Below are 25,365 nucleotides of genomic sequence, written 5' to 3' on the forward strand. Positions count from 1 at the left end.
ATCGTTAACCGTCTGATTAAATATCGCTTACCAATAATCAAAAGATCTATAAGCTAAATATAGCTATACAAAATTACGTCGTGTATGTAATATTCATTACATGATGCTTAATTACCTCTTGCAATATCAAGACTCAAGTTTGAAATTATTAAATTTGAGTTCATTTTCACACAAGTTAATAGTTTCCATTGCATCCTTCATTTTAAATTATAGCACGAAGGCTCACTTCATATGTCAAATTATTCTTTCCAGACAGTGAATAACGCTTGTCACATGCAGTTCATTGTAGAATGGATGTCTTATGCCCCTATTTCACACAGACCACGAATCCCACGAATCGCCAGGAATTGACAAATTTCAGGATTCGTGAGGATCCTTGAGATTTTGCCAATTTCCTGGTCTAATTCGACACGCTCTACGATTCAGTTACGATACAGGTGCGATAGTGTTACGGATATTCGTGGGATTCAGCTGGAATCGCACATATATTGTCCAGAAATTCACTACGATTTTTTGGAATCGGGAGTTAGTGGCCAAAATTTTGAACAGATCAAAACTTTTGCCAAGAATTCCCGATTGATCAAGAACTGACTACGATTATATACGAATCTGTTGAGAACTTAACGAACTGATTACGATTCAACCACGAATCCTGAAATTTGTCAAGTCATGGCCATTCGTGGGACTCGTGGTCTGTGTGAAATAGGGGCATTATTCGTGTACGTTGGCACAGAGTTTCCTGTATATCCACGAATGTGTAATGTCCTACGTTTACGGATACATCCGATGCAAATGACGCAGAAAAGCATGTCAAGAAAAACAACTGTCTTAGCAGTTATCTTCACAATTCAATACAGTTATGTATATCAGGCAGTTTTAATTTGCCATGGTATTATTCATGCAGAAGGTTATAATAACAATATTATGTGTGTATAACCATGCTAATAATATGATAATATGCCCAATAACAGCAAAGCAATTACAAGTAATAATAAAACTGAATCTAGCGTCCCAGATAATTATATTTACATGTACATGACGTCATGCGCATCATTTTCCACTTCAACAACGTGTCTAGTTATATACGTAACTACGTCAGTCACATTTTAACCATATTATCCCTCGAAGCTTATCAAATAATATCCATATAAGACCATTTATCATTGTATCATTTGTACTATTTGACCTTTAATTGCCCAACTTGCTAACTGATTTAGTGGACGCAGGAATCAGCACGATTCCATATCAACGGCCTGTCAAGCAGAGAGGGAGAGACTCCGGGAGATTGCCATGACTGTTCCTGCTGCCTGTGCGCCAGGCTGTAGAACGTGTATGGGGAATAAAGACTATTTGAAACTCCATGCTGGCTGCTGTGTTCACTTGAAACACTGTTCACCACAAAATTAGTAACAAACCACGGTTACAATATGTTATCTCCCTGCACATCTCCAAACATCCAGCTTAAAGGGATAATAACTCTTTGTTTTGGCCAAAAAATGAATTTTCCTGGAGTAAACAACAATTTTTCCATACTTACCAATGGTTAATGAATCCATTTTTACATTCAAAGTTAGTCCCTGGTTTTTTTCTAAACAGTTTGGTTTTTTGTTAAAATCTCTTAAGAGATTATAACTGAGTACAGCCATCAATGGAGGTCACGTGATCTGAAGACAAGCTCAGATATCTGAATAATAGCTATAACTGCCGTTTTTGTGGTAAAACAGAATATGTTATATTTCTATGAGTTGTTCACAATGTTTTTATTGTGAAATATAGATATCATACGAAGAGTTATTATCCCTTTAATGGTGTCTAATTCCACGAATAACTTACGCCATGCTTCTATAAATGCCATGAGGGGTATGGAGAGAAATTGATCACATTTTAGTTATCATGTTAGTGATCCAAATAGTGTTCAGTAAAGTCCTCATATTAGTGTTCCAAAAAATAAATATGTATGGACAACTAACGACGTTGGATAAATGACATTAAAACATACTTGATTAGCATACCTGTAAACATCATTGCTAATGGCGATCTCTCTTAAAATCATGTTTTTTATGAATCCCAATTAAATAATCTACTTAGCCATCCACGATTTTTTAGTTTTCGTACATGCTCCTCCGCTTGTTCGGCTCTCATGGCTGCGCGCTCTATTTGTATGCTTGCGCGTTCTGCTGCCATGGTCTTCTCAAGCATTTCCCGTTCATGTGCCAACTTCTGTGCTTCAGTCATTGTCTGTTCTTCAGCCCTCTTTTGGGCATCCTGCATTAAAATAGACTTAAAACAATCCACACAGTCTAGGCTATTACCTGATAGGGGAAATTGTGTCTAGAAAAGCTCTTTCCTAAAACAAAACATATGGCCAGACACTTCTCACTGTGCACGAAGATTCTTACAGTTGGTCATTTAGTCGCTTTGCATTAGCAAGCTGCAAGTCCACCGGAAATGGGGGAAAATTAATCGAAAAACATGGCGGATTAAATTTCCCTCTATGCTAAAGTTCTCAGATGATATCATACTTCATAAGGCCACACTTTTTTTTTATTTTTATGGATGACATCCTCTGGGTACCCCAAAATCGGTGCGCGAGGGCGAAAAAAAAAACAGTCAAAAAAAATACTGCTTAAGTAAAGGAATGCTGTCAGTACACAGCTGGAAACACAAATTTTACCACAGTAACACGTATCAAACTAACAATATTTCTTTATCCATGCTCTAAAAATATTAAAGCATTGTGAATACTTCGTAGAAATGTAAAAAAGTCATGAATAGATATACTTCATATTACCAAATCTATTTAAGGTTATTTCATGAATTCAGTTGGTATAGCAATCAATTAAAACAAATATCAATCAAACAGTGTGTCTTTATTTGTATTCTCAGAATATTAAAGCATTTTGAACACTTCACAGAAATGTTTAAAAAATGATGCAAAGATATGCTTAATACTGCCAAATCTATTAAAGGTCAATTCGGACGATGCCATTTTGTCTACTACAACTCACACGAAGCAGCCAAACTGTCAGGTGGCCTGTCCGACCTTCAGCCCACCGAATACCTCGACGCCCTTGTCGTCCCTTTTTTCGCTACAGAAAACCTGGTATTAATGTGCTGCTTTGTACAGAATGTCACAGAAATTTTTCGGCCGCCGCCAGCCTTTCGCACAATTGTAAAAAGGTGATATCTCCATGCCAAATATCAATGGCATACCAATCCAAAACGATGGCGCCCGTTCTCTTTATGACTTTTATTTTTGTGTTATTTGAAAGTAATCCTAGAGATGAATTTGACGGCAAAGCGGCCACATTTCCACGAGGCGATAATACGCATGCGCAGAAAGCTGATTTCCTGGCAAATTCAATAACGACATTTGCCACAACCGACTTTGTTGGGGGCTGGGGGGGGGGGCTTTTTTTTCTTTGGAGAACGGGCGAAAATCGGTGCGCGCGCAGGATGTCATCCATAAAATTTACAAAGTGTGGCCTAATGCTTGACCACTTGTGTCAGGGAGGATGAGGTGTTTGACAGTTTGATCGTTATATAGCTGTGGACGGGAATCCTACAGCAGTAGATGGCAAAGACAGTGCTTGAACATTTGTGTCGGGGGGGGGGGGGGGGGGGGGGGGGTTGAGCCATTTGCTTGAATGATTTTCTTAAGAGGCTTTTGTAAAACGCCACTGTATTACTTGCTACGGGATAAAATCGGCCTTAACTGCATACATAAGTGTCCACCCTAAGTATGTGTGGTGGTGAAATAAAAATGTCTTTTTTCGAATGTAGAACATTAGGAAGGCCTGGGAAATGTGCAGCATTGAGAAGTAATTAGAATTATCATCATTTTAAGATTAACACAAACTGTGAATAAATCATTTGGTGCTGGTAGGAGGGGGTGGGTTGGGAAGTAAATGGGATGGGACGATGTTATCAAGGCTTTGGATTCTGCCCCATAGCTTCCTTTGGTCTACATCCATATATTTATGCAAGTCTAAGTCGAGTTGCAGTGTTTTTCCTGTAAATATATATATATATATATATTTTTTTTTTTGCTGAAATGCATTATTCAGGCCGAGAAAGTAAATTAGCCTGGTTGCTACGACGCGTAGGGAGGCATGTGAGAGGAGGATAGACCATTACAGGATTAGGCGGTCTTCCTTATTTAGGTCGCGGCCTAGCTAGCACTCGGCTCTTATCGATCTGAATGGGGCCTATGTAAACATCTGTGCAAATTGCGACAATTTATTATAATTCCGCAATTTACTTTAATTAAAAAAAAAAATGCATCAAAAACATAATTAAAAGGGCAAATAAATGGCTGCAAAAGAACAAGTCTTTTAACTGATAAAGACCTTCAACGAATCAAATATAAATACATATAAAGTAAAAAAAGATATACCTGCGGTCAAGACAAATTACAATAAAACATTATTTGGCTAAATTATACGAAAACGAGAATCAACATATCTGTCAATGCTACTTTATGATCAAACCAAACATTAATTAATTCAGTCCTGACAATAATTCTTTCATTCTACTTCAAACATTACATAGTGAATGATTATGAAACACATTATAGGTGTGTTGAGCCCTGTTTTTTTTTTTTTTCCTTTATAGTGAGCACGTATTTCAACAACTTGAGGGCAAAGAAGATAATGCACTGAACAGTGGAACCCACGTCAACAATACCAGATACGCAGACGCCACCGCGACCCCAAGATCTTGTTTGGGATGTCCCTTTGAAAGAAGAACCGGAGATTAACTACGAGAAGACCTTCAGTATGCATGGTGATCTCCAAATAAATACAACCTACAACATGTGACCTAATATGCAATGAAATCCCTATTGAACAAGTCCATTCTTTCAGTTACCTCGGGTCAATATTGACATTGGACAGAATATGTGAAAAGGAGATCAGAAGACAAATTGAGAATATCAATGACGCTAAAATTAGACTCTAATTTGTATGATCTATTCTTTTGTATTTTGGGCATTCTTTTGTATGGTAGAGAGGCATATACTCTCTCGGCTGCAATAACTAAAAACACAGAGGCTGCAGACATGTGCTTCTACCGTCGAATACTGCGTAACTCATATAATGCTCATGAAGCTAACATCTTGGTTGTCAACAGAATTGGACAAGACCAACAACTCCTCAATGTCTGTCACGCCTACCGAATCAGCTAGGGGAACGATTATTACCCCCTAGCAGCTTTACTAGGCGTGACAGACGTTTAAGCCGGTTAGTTGGATAGCAATTTAGTGAGACTTCTTTAGGGAGATAGATCAATCCAAATATCTGTGGGAATGGTCCCTTGGGAAAGATAAAAAATATTTCATCAATTCTGAAGACCAGAAACCCAGCCCTGTTTAAACCTCTGTCTCCTTAAATCCCAACATACCATTTATTTGCATATCTTGCTAAGATAATGACAAACAAGTAGGACGGATAATCACTTGTAAAACTAGACAAATTGCAGAACGGTTGTTAAGTTATATGACCTGTATAATCTGGATGTATTGAAAACTCACATGCACACTTGTCCTATTGGGGAGTTGCTGAGTTGTCCAACCGGGGAACTGTCCAAGGGTGGGGGTGGGGGGTGTCTTGATACCTGTTTAAGGATTATTCTTTTAAAAGGGAAAAAACAAAACAATGTCTTTTAATGGCATAATTTTAATTATTAAAATACCTATACCAGTATTACCCAAAATATGTACAGACTTGACATTTAATGTGGACTATTTCAGTTTCGAAGGTATGCCCAGGTAAAAATGCACTCTTTTTTCAAAAAAAAAAAAAAAAAAAAAAAAAAAAAAAAAAAAAAAAACAACTCCGATCTCATATAAAATATGAGAATGGAGAAGTGTGTAGGCAGGTGTGTCGCTACCAATTAACGGATTACCAGTTCTGTTGTGCTGCTGCAAGGTCATTAAAAGCGTCAGTATTTGGAGTGGATATGACATTGGTGCCAATACACCAATGGTAGTCATCAACGAAAACCTGAACCAGATCAAATAAAGCAATAATCTGGGAACCACTTGGTTATCGTTTGATAGGGGGCATTTTTGTAACAAATTTAGGTTGCACGGTGAGATTGCCGACACAGGGCACTTTTAATGGCCGATAACTTACAGAACCAAGGGAATAAGCAGCTGCCTTCGTCTTCAAAATCGCCATATTTGAACCACATACAGGTAGACAATATGTGGGTAGGCCGTTACTCGCCGAATCAACAGCCTACGTGTCCTACAAAAAAACCTGACCGAATTGGACAGATTTTGACCGTTGCCTGAAATGTTATTCCAGATTGAACTCTAAAAACCTATCTCAAGGAGTGCCTTGCCGCTTGAGAGCTCTGGTAGCAACCAGAAGAGGTCAGGGGTAACAGCAACCGTTACTGTGATTAGATACTGAGATCAGTGTCCTTTTTGGAGGGTGTAACTTATTAAGTTATTAAAGCACGATTTCAATCATTATTTTCAGTTACCAATCAGCAAAATAGAAAAAACTGATGGAAATTGATTTGGAAAAAAAAATGTTCCATATTAAATGTCAAGTCTGTAGTTTTAAATTTTCAAATATGTCTATATTTCCACGGCACCAAGACAGCAGTAACAATGATATCCAGAGAATGGCTGTACAAACGGAGTGCCAATATTTTTGTGATTCCTTACTTCACCTTTTCAATTCAGTTGATCACTTGCATCATGCTGATGATGATGGGCAGCTCATATTATACAGATTGCGGTAAAGTGTTCGCTGTTAAAGCACATTATTGATGGACATTAGATAAATTAATTTCCCTGTCAATTCAAATGACCGTATCATACAAGAAGAAAACATAGCAGCTACATGTATATGTACAATTCTTCATTAAGTTTTAGCTGTCATGTGGGCATAGGAAAAATTGTACAGACGCTCCCCGCAAGAAAATGCAGTAGTATCGAAGTAGCAAAGAAGCATTAACGCAGTAGTGGCGTGGAGCATATTTGCAGTAGAAATGCAGTATAGCCTACTGCAATTCTACTTCAAAAATTACATAGGGTTGTACAGAGGAGGAGCATTAATGCAGTAGATTAGCAGCATGATAGAAGCATGTTTCAAATATGCTAATTAGCTCCCACATCGAAGCAGATTTGAAGCATGTTTGTAGTATGATTGCAGTAGTCTACTGCGCTGGAGTATCTACTTCGTTTTCGTGCGGGCGCGATCTACTCATTCAGCATCTACTCCTGCTGTAAATGCAAGAACGATTTGATCCTGAATATTATGGTATTTTTGAAAATGATGTTATACACTCTTGCCCAAAATGGTTGGTACACGGAAATTTTGAGATGCATATCGCCCTGTTTCTTTCATTATTATTGATAGTACCAAATTAATACTGTTTATATAGTTAAATATGTGAAGCTGGAGGATTGGTTAAGTCAAGGAGAAACAACCAATGCAAATGTGAAAAAAGCGTTAATTTATTTAGGTTTTTTTTTCTCATGCCCCAAAAAGAGTACTTTTTTTTTACATAACAGAACCAAGTGAAAAGTTAAACATAAATTTATACTGTGATTGACAATTAATATGAAATTAGGGGAAATTGTCAAGAAACATCTTCAGAGTTCATTATTAATCTCAATAGCGGGTATGCCCACCCCGAGCTTGGATAATGGCTGCCAAACGGCGTGACATGCTGTGAACTAGAGTCGCAACTCTTTAGAGAGGAATTCTGGTCCATTCATATTGAAGGGCATCTCGCAGTTCATCTAGATTTGCAGGGGGAGGGTTTCTCCTCTGAATAGCACGACCAAGTTCGTCCTACATGTGCTCAATTGGGTTTGCATCTGGGCTTCTTGCTGCCTGTTGCATCAGCTGAATGTTGTTTTGTTGTATAAAGTCTGCAATTAAGCAGGTTGTGTGTTGAGTTGCATTGTCATGTTGCAATCTAAAATTGTCTCTGTATATCCTACTTGCGAACGGCTCGAGGTTCTGCTGGAGAATGTCTCTGTATCTGGCAGCGTTAGGGTTTTCATCCAGAGGAACCAATGGGCAAATGCCATTGCTGCAAATGGCACCCCAAACATGTACAGAATCCCAGGCACACTCATTCAGGTGACGATGAACAGATACATTTCTTTTGAACACACTTATGAACTTATTGCTGATAGATAGCATTTTATATATATTCAAGAGTGTAATTTTCATTTTGCACAATAACTGACTTCAATCCACATAATTCAAGGATGTACTGTATAGCTAAAGAATTATGTTAAAAAGGGTAAAAACAATTCTTATTCATATAACATGTTTATATGTTACTGCTATTTCACCTAATGGAAATTTCAAGCTTTAGGCCTTGTACAAGGTAACTTTGGGTTCACAAAACTGCAACAGGTGTGAAATATCTTCACACTTGTTATCAGCCCACATTCAGTCTTTGTTCATTAGCTTAATTCACAAGCTAAGATTCACAGCATAGAAAAATAAAAAATATATATATTGTAATGAAACAAATTTTTAACAATCGTTATCAAAGTAATTCCTATCATTATGGGCCATAAAGACCCCCATGGGAGCGTCCGGTAAATATTTGGGCGTTTGTAACAATTTATTGATTCATGTGACTGGAACCATTACCCTCGTCAGCACTGTGGCCAATAATTCTGGCGAGTTATACAACATGAGGAGGACGACCTTGCGGTACAGAAGTAACATTCTGCTGCTGCTAACGTCTTCACGAGCTTACCTATACCCCTTCCCCTTTCATAGGTGAGAACGATAAAATTATCTCCTGACACAGAGCCCAACTCACGCTGGGTGAAGATACCACGGAAGAGACACAGAGGATACTACTCGTTCGAGGTACCGATTGAGGGAGTTTCTACTCCCTCTGGCAGGTTCACTGGGGCGGTTGGTCGAATCTGATGGGACAAGGCTACGCTCGAGGCTCCGATTGAGAAAGTTTCTACTTTCTCTGGCAGGTTCACTGGGGCGGTTGATTGTTGGTTAGTTAGGAAGAGTGATACGTTGGCAGGAGTACCAACGACAGGGAAAATCTCCGTCAGATTCTCCCGACAGGCTTTGCGTAGCAACGAAGGCCTGAGTTACGTTGGCTGGGGCACCAACGACGAGGGAAATATCTCCCGTGTAGAGTAGGCAGACCTTAGGCAGGAGGTCGATTAGGACAAGCGATACGTTGGCTGGGGGCACCAACGTTAAGGGGTATCTCAGTCAGATTATCCCGACAGGGTCAGCGTAGCTACGGGACCCTAGGTTACCGTCGGCAGGAATAATTCCGAAGTGAAGCCAGCCAGTACCAGTACCAGTACGATGTCAACCGATGTCTACACCTCCTAGGATTATTGACTTTACCTAGTAGCACCCTGGATTATGCATTTATATTAAATTCTTCATCAGTATCATTTAAATTATATCTGGACACATTGAACTTTTTATTGCCTCCTTACAAACTTCGTTGGATTTAAATAAAACTGTTTATTGACAAAAAGAACTCTGTTTCTTGGGATTGAACTTTTATTAGCACGCTACCTTTAGACTCAAAAACCGCTACAATATCCTTGTAGATCACTGGGCTTGCTGTGATCATGAACTAGAGGAAGACGGCAACTTCTCCTTCAAATCAACTTTTTATTGGGGGAGGGGGTATGGGCATGCCTCAGAAAATCGTCTTTTTCTTATATTTGAGGTTGAAATCCATAGCTGTTATCAGGAAGTTGTTGCAGTCTGGTTAGTTTAAAAACAATGTTCAAAGAGATTTCAAACAGATTTTAATTAAAGTAACCAACACAATGCCATGTTATATTTCTTCCAATTAACCATTGCAAGTTTACGAGTGCAAACTTCATGCAAGGATGGGCATAATACAAAGTACTGACCCAACATGTAGTAATTGGATTGTACATAATCAGTCTGATCCTCTGTGCAAGTTCATAGGACACTTTGATACCAAAGTATTTTTCCAAATATTTATGAGACATTTCACATTTATTAGTTGAAAAATTTCTCAATTTTATTGAATTATGATTGTGGAATCTGCTTCAGAAACATATCAATACACTTATTATCACTGACTGAACGTGTTAAGACTTGTGTTAAATAAATAAATATGACATTTTATTGTGATCTGTTCTAATGAAATTTTAAAAAAGAAATTCAAAATGTGTAAATAATCCAACATGGACTGACAGTAGAAATAACTCTCGGGTGGACATACAATGTGATCTCCCCCACCAAAAAAATAGGGCCAATATAGTGTTTTTTCCTTATTTTTCTCTTTCAGGGTAGACTCTATACAATTCAACTTAGTGCAATATTGGAACAATATTCTCCCCAACATGTTTAAAATTAAGTTCACACAAAAGCTGAACAAAGTTACACCACTAAGTTACGCCCCAAACGTGAAACCCACAGCAACCTTCTACTACATGCATACAACAATAAAGGTGTGAAGTGGACGGAAATACCATGTCCTCTTCTCAGAATCTCCATTAGAGTCAACCATGCTGATTTTTTTACATTGCGAGACCTGGGGAGAAAGTCACGTGACCCCCTTTTCCTTGCTTTGATTAGTTTCAAGGGTAGAACGTCTGGGTCATTCAATTTGATATTTAGATAAAATACAAGCACTATTAAGTTAAAAAGGTGAAGGTCACACAGCTGCAACAGAATTTAGTGGACAGTGACAAAATCTTGGAATTTACATACTTTGACTTATCAAAGGTAATCAGAATTTGTACAGCATATTTTTAAGTCAATCGGGCTCATCCTGGATCGTTATTGGATTTGGATTTGGTTTTGCTGGAAAGGGAACTTGGTGCAAAAAAAATTGGTGTCTGAGACTGACACATCAGTGACGCTTACATTTGCATTCATAGACAACTATTTCACTTTGCAGCGCTCTCGTCATAACTGTAACTAACTGCAATTATGAAGTGCGACGGTACGCCGGAGGGTGATTGCCCTGATAGGCGTCATGGCAAAGAAGTTTCCCTGTGTCAGGGTGACCTTATGTTGTGTAAGGACTGTGAGCGCAAAAGATTCTCAAATACCAAATTCACTGCTGCAGATTGTCTTTCAGACTTAAATGGAGTTGAGAAAGGGCAATTAGTGGATATATTTTTAGCTTCACTGGATAGAATCTATCTTAGCTCGCAGGACGAAATAACAAACTTTCTTGTCAGGAATTCAAATGGACATACTGACAGCCCTGCATCATAACTTATGTGAAGTGAGCCAAACACGTTTCCTCATTTAAAAGACCGCAAACCGGTTAATCGACAATCCAAAAACACCATTATCCCTGATATTTTTCATCTCGGATATAGCATCTGTAACAAAAGGGAAACGAAAGACCTTGATAAAGTATTCCGCCCCAAAGACCAGGCAAATAACATAGCTCGTCACAGCGCGTCTGAGAATGACATTGCCAATTTAGCCGAATTAATTGGCCTAATTAGTACGATCAGATCTGAGTATGATGCAGATATTAAAAATCTGAAAAAGCTGTCCCAAAAGCTCAGTGAGGAAAATGCAGCTCTTCGCGTCGAGGTTGACGCCCTCAAGTGTAGACTGGACGCTTCAGGATTAATTCCACAGGAACACTGCGACAACAAGTCCCAGAACGATAATCTCGTAAGCGTAACATACTCAGAACACAACAGAGAAGAAAATACTGATGATGATCGCGAGGATGATTCAGCGGAGGATTGCGACGACCCCGATAATGTGTTGGCTGATTTTAGTTTTCATCATCAATATCAAGGTTTGATTGAAAAAATTTCTACACATGCTGATGCAAATATCCCAGGGGGTAACCAAGATTCCAGCAATCTCAAAGTTGTAGGTGATGAACAGACTCCCCACATCAAACCCGTCACCTCTGCCGATGCAAGCACAGCCCGTGCGCACAAGGCTGCTATAAAACCAGTGGTCGGTGTTCAATCCTCGAGTAACAATGTAGATATTTTTGTTGGTAATGTGTCCCCTGAAAACGATGTTGATGATATGGTAGCCCATGTCTCAAGCATGGGGATAGACGGGGTTTCCTGCAGACTGCTGTCTGAGAAGTACGGTAAAAAATCTTTCGTCATTAAGATACCAGCAGTGTATAAAAAGCTTGTTTTGAACACCGACAACTGGAATGATAATATAAAAATCCAGCCCTTTCGTAACAAAAATGCAACGAAAACCCCCACCCACACACGAAGGGATAACCGTAAGCACCCAAACGTCAGGCCCGGGAGGCATGGGGGTGACTACCGCGTCTCACGAAGCCACTACTCCAACGGGCAACATAATTCAACCGACACCTACCACCGCTATTATAGAGAGGACAGCAGGAGACGGTCCGACGAGCGGGAGACGACGCACCGATACTACGGCAACGGAAGGGATTACGACAAATATAATTAGAGATCACATAGGTACGAATCTCACGGAAGGCAGCAATCCTCACGATATGAGAGAAACTATTTCTATTAAAAGTAATGTTGGGTCACAAAATTTACAACAGATATTGTCGAGAGTTTTAACTGTAAGGGCCTGAAGAGCTCAGTTGATTACTTACAAGATAGGTTAAAATATTGTGACATACTATGCCTATCTGAAACTTGGCTAAGGCCACATGAAATCGCTATCCTCCCCGAGATTTTACACATAAATCCAGGTACATTTAAAACTTATGGGAAAAGTGCAATGGTAGAGCTAGACTTTCCTTACTCTGGCCGACCCTTTGGTGGCGTATCTATAATCGCGAGACAGATGTCGAACGCTACGATAAGTGAGTTGGTAGTTGATAGTAACAGAATCTGTGCTATTGGAGTTTTTGATTCCACCGGCAATATAGTTCTTGTAGTGGCATCAGTCTATATGCCATACTTTGAACGCGGTAATGGGTCTAGAACAGAGGAGTATATAGATACTATCGCCTGCCTTCATTCTCTAATAGAAAAATATGCATCATTTGCGCCCACTGTGCTCTGTGGCGACTTTAATGCCCAGTTGCCCTCAGATAAGGTCATGTGCCCGCGGTGGTACAAGGACAAACGCTTTAATGACCACAGTCGTATATTACATGACTTCATCCAGGAAAATTGTCTCACACCTGCGGACTTGTTTTTCACCCAGGCGGTTAATTACACATACTTTTGTACCCCGAGAGATGTTTACTCATGGATAGACCACATTCTAGTATCAGCGTCAGGCATGGAAGACGTGACCTCATGTAAAATTATAGGCCCTGATCAGGGGAATTTATCTGACCACTTACCCCTCCGTCTGTGTATTAACATGATAACTAATGGATTCACAACCCCCGAGACCGGTGCGTTCCAACACCATACCCTCAACTGGAACAATGGCTCTAATAATGCAGCATATTGTAAGATAGTAAATGAAAAACTAGTAAAGTTGCCGGTAAAGTTGCAGGCGTTTGAATCGCTACAGCCTGATGAAATAGAAAACGAGATCAACGGTGCACTGACCGGCCTAAGCAACATTTTCTATGAAGCAGCTAGAGAGGCTGGATGCTCAGTACAAAATAAATCTTCATTCAAGCATTGGTGGTGCCCACACCTGAGTCAATGGCGAGAAAAGAAAAAGCTCTGGTGGCATATCTGGACGTCAAATGGCCGCCCTCGGAAAGGCATAATTTATGACTGCTATAAAAACGCTAAACGTTTGTTCAGAAACTTCTGTCGTTCGTATTCCCAAAACACAATTAATTCTGAAATTAATGAAATGAATAATCTATTTTATACCAGGAATAAAAATAGGATGTGGAAAAAGCTTAGGAGAAGGAACTCTGTAAAGCCAAACTTAACTGCTACTCAATTTGCCAAATTTTATAAAGGGATTATGACGGACAGTGAGGACCTGACCTCGGAGCAAGCTCATATTTCCTCAGCTGTTGAGACGCGCTACAAATCGTTACTTGGTTCTCAAACTAAAATAACAGTCACTACTCAACAAGTTATGGAAAGCATAAGTCGCCTGAAAAGAAATTGTTCTCCAGGCATCGATGGTGTAACTGCCGAACATATTGCCTTTGCTAAAAGCGACGTGTTATGCGATCTTTTCGCTTGTATTTTCACTGCTATTCTTCGTTACAATATCGTCCCAGTCACCTTTGCGGAGGGGGTGTTAATCCTCATACTCAAAAAGCCTGGTCTAAACCCAAACCATCCGGAGAACTACCGGCCAATCACTATCAGCACTACATACTCGAAACTTATCGAGTCCATAATCCTCCCCAGTGTGGCCTATACCACTGCTGGCACTGAGTTTGGGTTTAAGGAAAGAAGAGGAACGGATGTCGCTTGCAGCTTCTTAAATGATATTATGTGCACTGTGAAAGACGGTGACTCGTCTTTGTATATGTGCAGCCTCGACGCCGAAAAATGCTTCGATATGAACTGGCACAACGGGCTATTCTATAAACTGTTTGATGTCCTCCCCGATTCACATTGGTTATATCTTTATAAATTGTATAAATTGTATAAATTGTATAAGTGTTTAAGTGCTTCAGTAAGGTGGGGAGGCTCATATAGTGCTAATTTTAAAATTACCCGGGGAACAAGGCAGGGTAGTATTTTATCCCCGATCCTTTTTAACATTTTTATTGACGAGCTGCTTAAGGAATTATCCTCTACAAAAGCTGGTGTTTTAATGTTTTAACTTATACAATAATATTACCTATGCTGATGACTTAACAATTTTTTCTACAACTGTGACTGGACTTCAAGAGCTGATTAATATCTGTTATGACTTCTCCCTGCGCTGGAGAATGAAATTTAGTCTCAAAAAATCAAAATGTATGACGGTAGGAAAAGTATTATTAAAAACACCCCCTTCGTGGTTCTTAGGTCGATATCCTATGGAAACGACGGACTCTTTAAATATTCTGGGTATGACCTTTATTAGCAACTGCACGGCGGATGACCACACGGCTGCTAGAATTTGTTCTGCAACCAAGGCGTATTATGGAGCAATGTCGCATGGGGTGTGCTATAAGGGTCTGGACACAAAACCCAAATCGTATATATGGGGTGCACTGGTGTCCCCCGTTATAACCTATGGAACTAACTCCATCTGTATGTCTCGTAAAAATATAAAAGACCTGGACCGGCTTTCACGAAACGTTTCGCAGTTTGCGCAATTGCGCAAAGTCCCTTTTTGCGAACAGACCCTTTCACGAACGTTTCGCAATGTAATTTTGCGCAAAATAATGCGCTATTTGCGCAAGATATTTGGTACAGGTCGGACCCTGTCGCTTAGACTTTTCGCAAGCGTACTTTGGCGTTCGCGTAGCTTTTCTTGTCGTTCTAAACGAAAATAGGCGAATTTACATGTACCCGGTGTACCTAATTACTGTCTACAACCGACCACTACCGTCCACAAGGACTAATATTACCGTCCACACAACAGTCCACAAGCTATAAATACCGTCCACAAGCGTTGAAAGAAGTGTAAAATCAGATAATAGTTAGAAATGTAACGATGGTGCTTTATTGGAAAAAAAAAACGTAATGAACGCGGGTCTGTAGACGTTTTCAAGACGGTGAACCAGACTCGATTGTCTCATTTATTGCATTGAAAACCACGTAAAACGATGTTTACTATTGTATACTAGTCTTCCAAAATGAAAAAAAGGAAAAAGAATGTTCATAAGTATACAGAAAACATCAATATAGCCAGGTTGCCTTTAGATTCAACAAGCCTTCAACGGTACAGTCGAGCGTGCGGAGAACGGACTCTGCACTGAATGCGGTTATTTCAATAAATAAAGTTTATATAACTATCAGTCATTTTTGTCTATAAAAATCCATGGTTTTACCCTACTCCGTTTTTAGAATAATTGAATGAAGGACGGCCATAAGCATACAGAAAAATCAGATGTAAAAATGATAAAACAATTGTTTATTGACAATTCACGCCCGACTATGCATACCAATAGCATTAGTCGGTGTTACTTTTCTGTCAAAACTTGGTTAATTTTCTAATATGAGAAAACTTTGGGACGGGAGTAAATACCTTGTTGAAATGTTGTTTATTAGCCAAAATATAACCAGAAATTTCGTAAGATGTTTTATTTAATAACTCTAGCATCACTTATGTTATTTATAGATCCAAATGTAGTGTTGGAATTTGATTAAATACAGTAGCAGTGCTCTTATATGGCAGTGTTATCTTGATGAAAGAAAGATATTAGTAATAACAATATCAGTATTTAAATGAAAAGATGGGGACAGGTGTTCATAAGATCAAAGATAATGGGTTATTTATAATGTTTGCAACCCAAGTGTCCGAATAAAAGCAAGTGCAAGTGTATCCATCACTCTAACCATGTCTGGAAAGCAAGGTGGGCCGATTATTCTCCTCTATGGAGACTCTCATATCAGGCGGTTGCGGGACGGCCATTGGCGAGCCCCAGGTGAATTTGGGGTGCATTCCCATAGATTTTAGATCGATCTATCCCCGTGGGGAGTCTCACTAGATTACTGTCAGATAATCCGGCTTAAATGTCCGTCCCGCCTACTACAAGCTGTAAGGGGGTAAATAACTTTTGTGCCCGCTCGGCTGACAGCTATTTAGCGTGAACCCCCAGGGGGTTAGGTCGATTTAGTTGGATCGATCTAATCTCTGGGAACGTCAACCATCACTAATTTTTATGTTTAATAAGACTCCTTTACTTTTTATGTATTTTTGAAATATTTTTTATATATTTTATGTTGGTTTCTATACAGAGTATGTCGGTATCAAAACGATAAGACTCGACAAGCAAAATGATGAAACGACTTTGTAAAAAATACTTTTCTCTCAAATGTTGAAAGGGACGTTCTCAAAATAATGTTAGCACCTCCCCCCCAAAAAAAGATCTTATCAAAATGATACTTTCATCATTTTTGTAGGCCTACAAACGGCGTTCTATACATCCAGAGCACGAGCATTTGTTGTCATATTTCTTGCCTCCGCGGCCCGAAGAGCAGTGTTTCGAGATTACAATATTTACTCCCGGGCACGACATCGTGCGCTAACAGCGGAAAAAATTGCGAAAGGTTTCGAGAAAGCTACGCTAAAAAAATTAGCGCAATTGCGCAAACCATAGCGAATGCGCAAACTGCGAAACGTTTCGTGAAAGCCGGCCCTGGGGCCAATTCCATAAAAGCATTCTAACTTAGCATGATACTAGGCCTTAGAATGATTCTAAATCTCTAGTTGTATACTTGTTAGCAATCAACTAATTTCTATTCCATAAAACCAAACTAAGAATCATTCTAACTAGTTGCTTGCTAAGATTTGGCTAGAATGGTGTATTCATAGGAAAACCACAAAACCACAGGGTCAGTTACGCCAAACAAAAGGCAGTGACAGTGAAAGTTGAGCTGATTGCAGCAGGCTGAGGGAAGTACTGGTCAAGGCATTACCATGTATTCTATAAAAGCCCTATACAGAAAGGGGACAAAATGGCAACTTCAGGGAAGAGACAACAAAAGCCCAATTATTCAACACAAGAAAATCTCTTTATTGTGTTATTTATTTATTATCTATTTTGTGGTCACAGATAACTTGCACATTGATTGAATGATATCCTTTTCTGTTCACATAGTCAGCTTCGTAACAGTGAGGGGTGTTAATCCAAATGTGAGTTCCATCAACACAACCTATCACACCTGGGAAGTGTATGTTTCTCCTATAGAACCCATCTTTGATGTTGGCCATATTTTGTGCATTTGGAAATTCCACATAATCCCCAATCCTTGCTGCAAGAGCATTTGATACATGATGAATTGCACGCCAAGCGGTTTGCTGGGACACTTGCAAAGGGTCCCCAACAACATATTGGAATGTGCCTGTTGCATAGTATTGCAGGGCTATCATTACCTGCTGGCATGGTTATTAAGGCATGATTTCTCCTGGTTGGATGAGTAATGTCATTTTTGACAATGTCAGTTATCAGCAAAATGCCTTCTCTGGAAAATCGGTATCTTTTTACAAGTTCCACGTCATCAAAAATGTCCAACGGATTCCTTCTATCCCGAAACACTCGTTCCCGCAGCATTGCTCTGCGGAGTTCCACTATTTCTAAAATTCTCCTGGCCATCCTTACACCTCGGAGGTGTGGGTAGAAATGAATTAGAATGATACTAGTGATTTAGAAGAGACCCAGACCTACTCTAACTTTAGCATGAAACTTAGAACTATACTAGGCTTAGAATGGTTTTATGGAATAGAGTTAGTAGGTAACTAGAGATAGAATGAAGTTTAGCAACCAACTAGGGCTTAGAATGGTTTTATGGAATTGGCCCCTGGATACATTACAAAACAAACAGGTCACAAGATTCATGGGTTTATCTTCGCGATCTCATACCTCTGCTCTCCTAGAAGCCTTACATGTCCCGAAAATTAGTTACACTATATCTAGAAATGTGGAATCACTATACCGCAGGGTAATGAGCATTGACACACCGTATCTTACACTTTTAACTCATCAGCTGTCTTATTTTATGCTTAATCGTTCTATAGTGCAGGGGTCGTTGCTCCAGAGGATTGTTTCTTACGGTACGAACCCGATCTTATGTCTGAGTGGGTCGGGAATCCGGAATGCTGGCCCGGACCTGCATGCACCGGCAGGACTGGTTGATACGCTGAGATTTTTGGTAAACAGCCCCAGCTATCAGAACAGACTCTCAAAAGAATATGTGTTGGCGGGACTGCTCTTAAAATCGTTTTAATTACTGTTTTTATTGTATTATTTTACACATTTTTTACTCATCTTTTAAGGTGGTTTTAGTAATAAATAAATAAATAATTATATTTACGTTGGTGCATTTTTTCGTGGTGCGAATTTTTTATTGGCATTCTTTAACTGTTACCCTTCGTGCACAGTTAAGGATGTCTGGCCCCATATTCTTTTAAGGCAATGAAACGAAAATAGTTATAGCCTAGTCAACATGAAGAATATAATAATATTGGTGACAGAAACAATCACTCATTCAAAAAATACCACTTATGAAGCATTCAGATAACTTCACATTTTTCGTCAATATAGCTTGACCTTAGGTTTAAAAACATTTTCAAACTTTTATTATCCAAGATAAATTATTAAGGCATGTAATGAGCATTATACCTTCGTAAACCAATATTCTAATCGCCCTATTCAGGATATGAGATTTCGACAATTTCGGTTTATTACCATATATTTCAAAATAGTTCCATGTTTAATGTTTCTAGACAAATAGATTGTAATAAAAAGGATGGATGAATTTTACACGTCGTGGTCAAAATAGAAAATTCTTAAAACTTAAAAAAAAACAAGCTGACTGATTTCAATTTCCGAATTTTGTATGGCAATGAAGGTAAAAGAGCTAAATTTGCTAGGAACATTTCGCTTTTTTGCTACAGAAAGGTCCAATGCACATCCTTTGCCTTTAAAACAAACCTGCATCCCCTGGATGTAAACCTGTTGATTAGCATTCTGTAGATCTTTCAGTTTCATATTGAGATTTGCCTTGTCCTCTTCATGACGTGAATGCAGCTAAAATTGACATAGTTGAGAGATTAAATGCACTAAGAATTTGGAACATTCCATCAGCGTAAGGCAAATATTACAGATATTACAACTTATCTAAATACAAGATCCCATGGCTTCCCATGAGTTTCTGTTTCATCTTTTTTTTCCAGAGGTAGCTAATGACTCACTCTTTTACAAACTTCCATGCTGTGCTAGAAATTATCATGACTAGCAACCAGAGCTTGCCTCCATGTTTGCACGAAAACCTGTTTGAAAATGATTATTCTTGCATATGCAAAGTAAATTGCGAGATAACATCGCTATTCGAATACGTTGAGATATCTTTGTCACAGACATTTTATCATTCATATATTTCAACTCCGCACATAACATTTAAAAGTCATTATTTTATTGGTAATTTTACTTTACAAAATGACATAATAGGATCGTAGAGATTTCCTTAAGCACTAACCTTTTTGATAGCCTCTTCATAATTGTTTTCCGTGTCCTTGGATGCTTTTGTATCCTCTGTCTTTTGCCTCGCAGCTTCCTCACGATTGTTTTGCCGATGGCGCTGCCTTTTCTCATCCTCCATTTTAAAGGCATCCAGTTTTCTCTTAGCTTCAGCCACATCCGTTTGAAATCCTTTGATTGTCTATAAAATAAATGGACTGGTGAAAGTTACTGATAACAAATCAACAAATGTCAAATGTACAAAAATAAGCTGAAATTTATTATATATCAAAATGTTTTTTTTTAATTTTATGCAATTTAAAACAATATTCACACAGCCAAATTAACACCGAATTTTCACCATAGTAACACGAATTTATAATAATAATAATAATAATAATAATAATAATAATAAAATGATGATGTTTATTTGCTATTATAACAGTTGGATTGTACAATAACAATTGGTTAAATCGACTAGAGAATATGACTGAAAGTGATAAAATGTTAAGATAAATCAAAAATTAGGTACTAGGATATTTTAAGATATATTGATATTTATATTAATTCAAAAGACACTAAAAGTCATCTTTTTTTTTTTTTTATTTCAGGTGGCCATGGTATGAATGTCTTTTATGATTTAATTGTTCTCACTTTAGGTACGGTACATTTTTCAAGTCAACGCAGTCTATTGTAATTATGAAAACGATAGGTCAAATATTTTCAAGTATGGTGTTTTCTCTGACAGTACATTATGGTTGAGGCGATGTGTCTGTACATGATGAAGTAGTTCTCAAAATGGTGTAACCTTAATTATAAACATCATAATTTGCATTGTAGACCTGAACGTAGAAGTTTCATAAAATTTTCTTATCATCATAAAGCCTCGTCTCATCAATATCACACAAATTTAAAAAACATAGCACTCTAAGTGTTAATCGCTTCTACACATACTGCCCAATGTCTATAACATTTCAAATTTAACAAGTAAATACCTTGCACATTTGAAAGAATCCAGGCATATCAGATGAATCCCACCTCTCTTGTAGCACGTCCAACTTCCTGGGCCCTATAGCCTGCTGCTGGTAAGCCTTCTTAAGTTTTTCTAGGTCTTCTTCCAAGGTTTTCTCTGTGTAGTCATCTGGTATTGGGCTCAGGCGTTTTTTTAATTCATCCAGGAGTTTCTTGAACACTTTCTCACAGTAACGACGAGACCTTTCACGATTCTCCTCGAGGTATTGATGCAGTTCCCCACCGACGACAGTGCTATTCTCTTGATCTTGGTTTTCCCTCTTTACTGCGGGAGAAATACGGTCATTAGCATAAACGGGACATTTGGGAGAGCTGACCAACAAACGGATAGCTTTGAAGTGTGCTCCCATGCCTTACCATACCTGCACTTTGCTTGTTCCCAAATGCCAATTAACAACTTATTCACCTAATATAGACCAAAATATACCAACATATCAAATACAAATATTAAGCATTAACATTCGCCATTCCAGTTGCAACATGTATATCTAAACCTATTATTATTGGGGTGAGAGTTCTACGTTAATTGTGTATAAATGAAAATACATTTTGAATAAAATACGGTACCAAGATTAAATAATTGATTTCAAAGAAACATCATTTTTGCCGAATTGATTAAAAAGTCAAAAAGTTTGGGCCATCTGTTAAAACGTCCATTTTACCGGATGTACTGCATTTTACCCAAAGTGCCACAAAAGAGAAGCCGCAATGTATACTAAACACATGTTTCAAACATCCTTTTTCCTCCCTTTTTAATGTTAAAACTTTGCTAGCATCACTTGAGATTCAAATAGACGACGGCATAATGTGGAACATAAAGGCTTCATATAAGACAAAGATCAATGTGTGAATTGGAAGGAACCTTCCTATTTTATTCAACCTGCAGTGACCTACGTGCATGCTAGGTTCTGAGGAATATACCTATGACCTTTTTACCAATATGCTTACTGAAACACCGAAGTACTAAATGCTCCAAGTTTCCAATCAAGTGTAACGCCAGGTTTCCTCATGGGGAATCTAAGACGCGTCGGTTCCCCAGTTTCCGCTCTCCTTTGGGAAAACAAAATCTGATCACCAAGCATAAACAGATTTTTCATCTATGGGCAATGAACTGAAGGAACTGTAACATTAGGTACTCAAGATGCATAATTTGGACACGTGGATCTTGTCCCTGTATCTACCATGCCGATTTGAGCTGGTGAAACCTATGAAACATATTGCATCCTTCCAAGGCAGATAGATCGTGGAGTATTCATAATGTTAAGAGGTGGCTACACACATGACCACAGTTTGTCCTTGGTTGTTATTCCATGACCTTTAACAGTTTTAAATGCACTGTAATTTCACTACATATTCAGGTGCACATCTAATATAGCAACTCGTTTTCATAGTCGAAAAGTGCATGCCCCACAAATGCAGGATTATAGAGAACTACAAAACTGCCAACAACATGGTAAGTTTTGTATGGCCAGCAGCTTCTACAAGCCTAAATGCAAAAGATAACTATCAGGACAGCATCCAGAGTTGTAGAAACATGTTATAGTAAGTGAGCTTGTCAGGAATGATGGATGGACAGCAAAAATGTAAAACACAGGAGATGTAATGAAAATTTAACATAGGCCTGTTTTTTTTTTTTTTGGAAATTTGTGATCCAAAAATTTCATGTAAGAAAAAAATGCAATTCACTTAATTATTCCTTCATTAGATAGGTGCTTTATATTGAAAAAAAGGTTCATAATTTTACACATATCATGTGAAGGATAATTACCACATACTTTGAAATCTGTATGTAATCCTGTTTTACCTCTGAAGTGAAGTTTTAAAGGTCCACATCATCTAAATAAGCCCAACTGAATATTAATAGTTAAATCAAAAGTAATGTTCCATGCCAACATCATAGTAATATACATGCCTGTCGTTTCCGATATGAAGATCAAAAATTATGGTTTCCAGAAGTTGGAGACTTAACTTAGAAATGTAGATACTGAGCATCAACGAATAAATCGTTTAACTGGTCATTCTGTGGACTTGGGTTTTCTTTGCGTGACCTTATGTAAATCTGACTGGAACCGTCAAATCTTTACATTGCGTTATCCACTAAGTTAGTCAAAATTGTAATATCCTATTTCACACTCACGCTTGAATTAAGCGTACTAAAATTATTTAAGTTTAGGAAATTCATTTTATATGTATGTTAAGGTTCACTACACGTACATGCCATCAAGAAATGACAAGTGTTGGATGTCATCTTTAAAATCTATATCACTGCCAAATAAAAATATACTTCATTAAAAAAGATATTTCAACTATCAATAAAGTACACATGGTACCATTGGTTTGTAATGGTAAGGGGTATGTGGCAGCCACATTGGATTTTTCTCTAATGAAAAAGGCTTAATCATATTCTTTACAGATATTAAAAATGCAGGAAATATTTAAGGGAAACTATATTTCTTGAAATATTGATTTTTCCGTGATTGAAATAATTTTTAGATTATAGAACATGTGCCTCAATTGCAATAATTGGTAAAATAATGGCAGTCATCTTGGATAAAGAAGCCATATTAGATAAAGATATGGTCTCAACTTTACCCTTAAAAATAAATAATTTATCCTTTACCCATAAATTGTAAAGGAAATTTTAAAGATATTAAGAAGATGTTTGATCTTTTAAATACGCCACATGCTGTATGCGCCCTTGGGCTAAAATGGTCATATGTGCATGGTGGCCATATTGGATTTTTCTCTAGTCATAAAGGTTTTTACTGTACACAGACAGAAAAATACAGGTCAAATTGTACAGAATGTAAATTTCATGATGTGTTGCTTCTATCGTGATTGAAAGTAATTCTTGTTTAAACAAAACATGACTTAACTGCAAAAATTGGTAAATTCTTAGCCACTATCTTGGATTAAGACACCATCTCAGATTTACATGTGAAATCATCCTATACCTGCATATTGTAAAATAAGAATAAAATATACTGCATTTAATAAGGTATTTCAGCTTTCAATAAGACATACATTTTGCTTCTGACTCAAAATGCTGAGGGGTGTGTGGCGGCCATATTGGATTTTTTTCTTAATAAAAAGTGTCCATAGTGCATACAGAGAAAAGAAATGTTTGAAATATTATAGGAAAGTTTCATGTGAGGACAGTCTGTTTTTATCTTAATAGAAAGAAATGCTAGATTGAAGAAAACATGACTTAATTGCAAAAATTAATGAAATATTGTCCGCCATCTTGGATGAAGTGGTCATTTTGAATCCAATTGACAAATTATTGCTACAGATGAACAAGTAACACATATTTCCACAATATACACACGGTAAAAGTAATCTACACTTCAGCATTCTTGGCGGTCACCTTGGATTTTTGGGCACTTTTAAGTTTCACAATTGAGCCCATTTGTCAAATAAGCAGATTCATAAACCTCAGGTATCAAGCTCTCCAACGATATGTTTGAACATTTCATATCATAAATGTTTTACTACCCATTTTGGAGGCTTTTGGAGTTTGGCTCCCCTACTGAAATTACAGGTCTCTCTGCCCGATAAAATGTTGGATTTACTTGTTTCTTCCTCATTTAGTCCAAGAGTGAATTGTGCATTTTTACCTACAAGCATGAAATTTGGCACAGTTGTAGATAACGGAATTCTAAGCCATTTTGGATATATGTGCATGTCTGAAAATCCCAATATGGCCGCCAAATCCAATATGGCCGCCACAAACACTCTTTTAAATTAAAACCTCCAATATATAGTCCTACAGTATAATAGTTTAAATATCATTTTATAGTTGAAAAATACCATGCTATGAATAAATTATCAAAATCCGCTTCTATAGGTGTAGATAAATCCAAAATGGCCTCCAAAAGTAAAATAAGCAGTCTACTTACTCAAAATATGCAGTAGTATGGTGAATTCATCGAGCACTTTGTATAGTCCTTTATAAAAATATCATTTAATGGTAAGAAAATACCATAGTATCTAGGCAGTATCAGTATCTGCCTATTTAGGTTTTAAAATTCCAAAATGGTCTCCAAAAGTCAGCGGGCCACATGTATTGAATTGTAATCAATCGTTAATAGGGATGTGGGCTTTGCAACTACCTGTATAATCAGCATATTCTTACTTGTGCAGGAGCTATTCTACAGAGTTTGTAAAAAACATCAAGCATGATGCATTTATTATGTACTAAAAACAGTCCTTCTTTTTGCTAAACCAACATAAGTTATTTGGCCTTTTGCTCTGGATTCTCATTAAGATCAATTCCCAGTTAGCGATCTACTTAAATGGCACTCATGGGCGACTCCCCCTTTCAAAAAAAAAAAGTATCGTGCAAAATCCATAAAA

General features: G+C 37.9%; 1 protein-coding gene and 1 long non-coding RNA gene across 2 annotated transcripts in view; both read right to left on the reverse strand.

The window, feature by feature from the left end:
- Positions 1 to 25,365, reverse strand: part of LOC106169121 (guanylate-binding protein 6-like) — an 86,021-nt gene that overhangs the window by 33,769 nt on the left and 26,887 nt on the right. The window lies entirely within an intron of this gene.
- Positions 1,809 to 19,550, reverse strand: LOC147762755 (uncharacterized). The gene is made up of 2 exons (XR_015333635.1): positions 19,453 to 19,550; positions 1,809 to 2,265 (listed from the first exon to the last, which is right to left on the reverse strand). It is a non-coding gene; the product is annotated as an uncharacterized LOC147762755 (long non-coding RNA).

This window comes from Lingula anatina, chromosome 3, assembly GCF_051362555.1.
Source record: "Lingula anatina isolate TDL-2025a chromosome 3, LinAna3.0, whole genome shotgun sequence".
NCBI lineage: Eukaryota > Metazoa > Brachiopoda > Lingulata > Lingulida > Lingulidae > Lingula > Lingula anatina.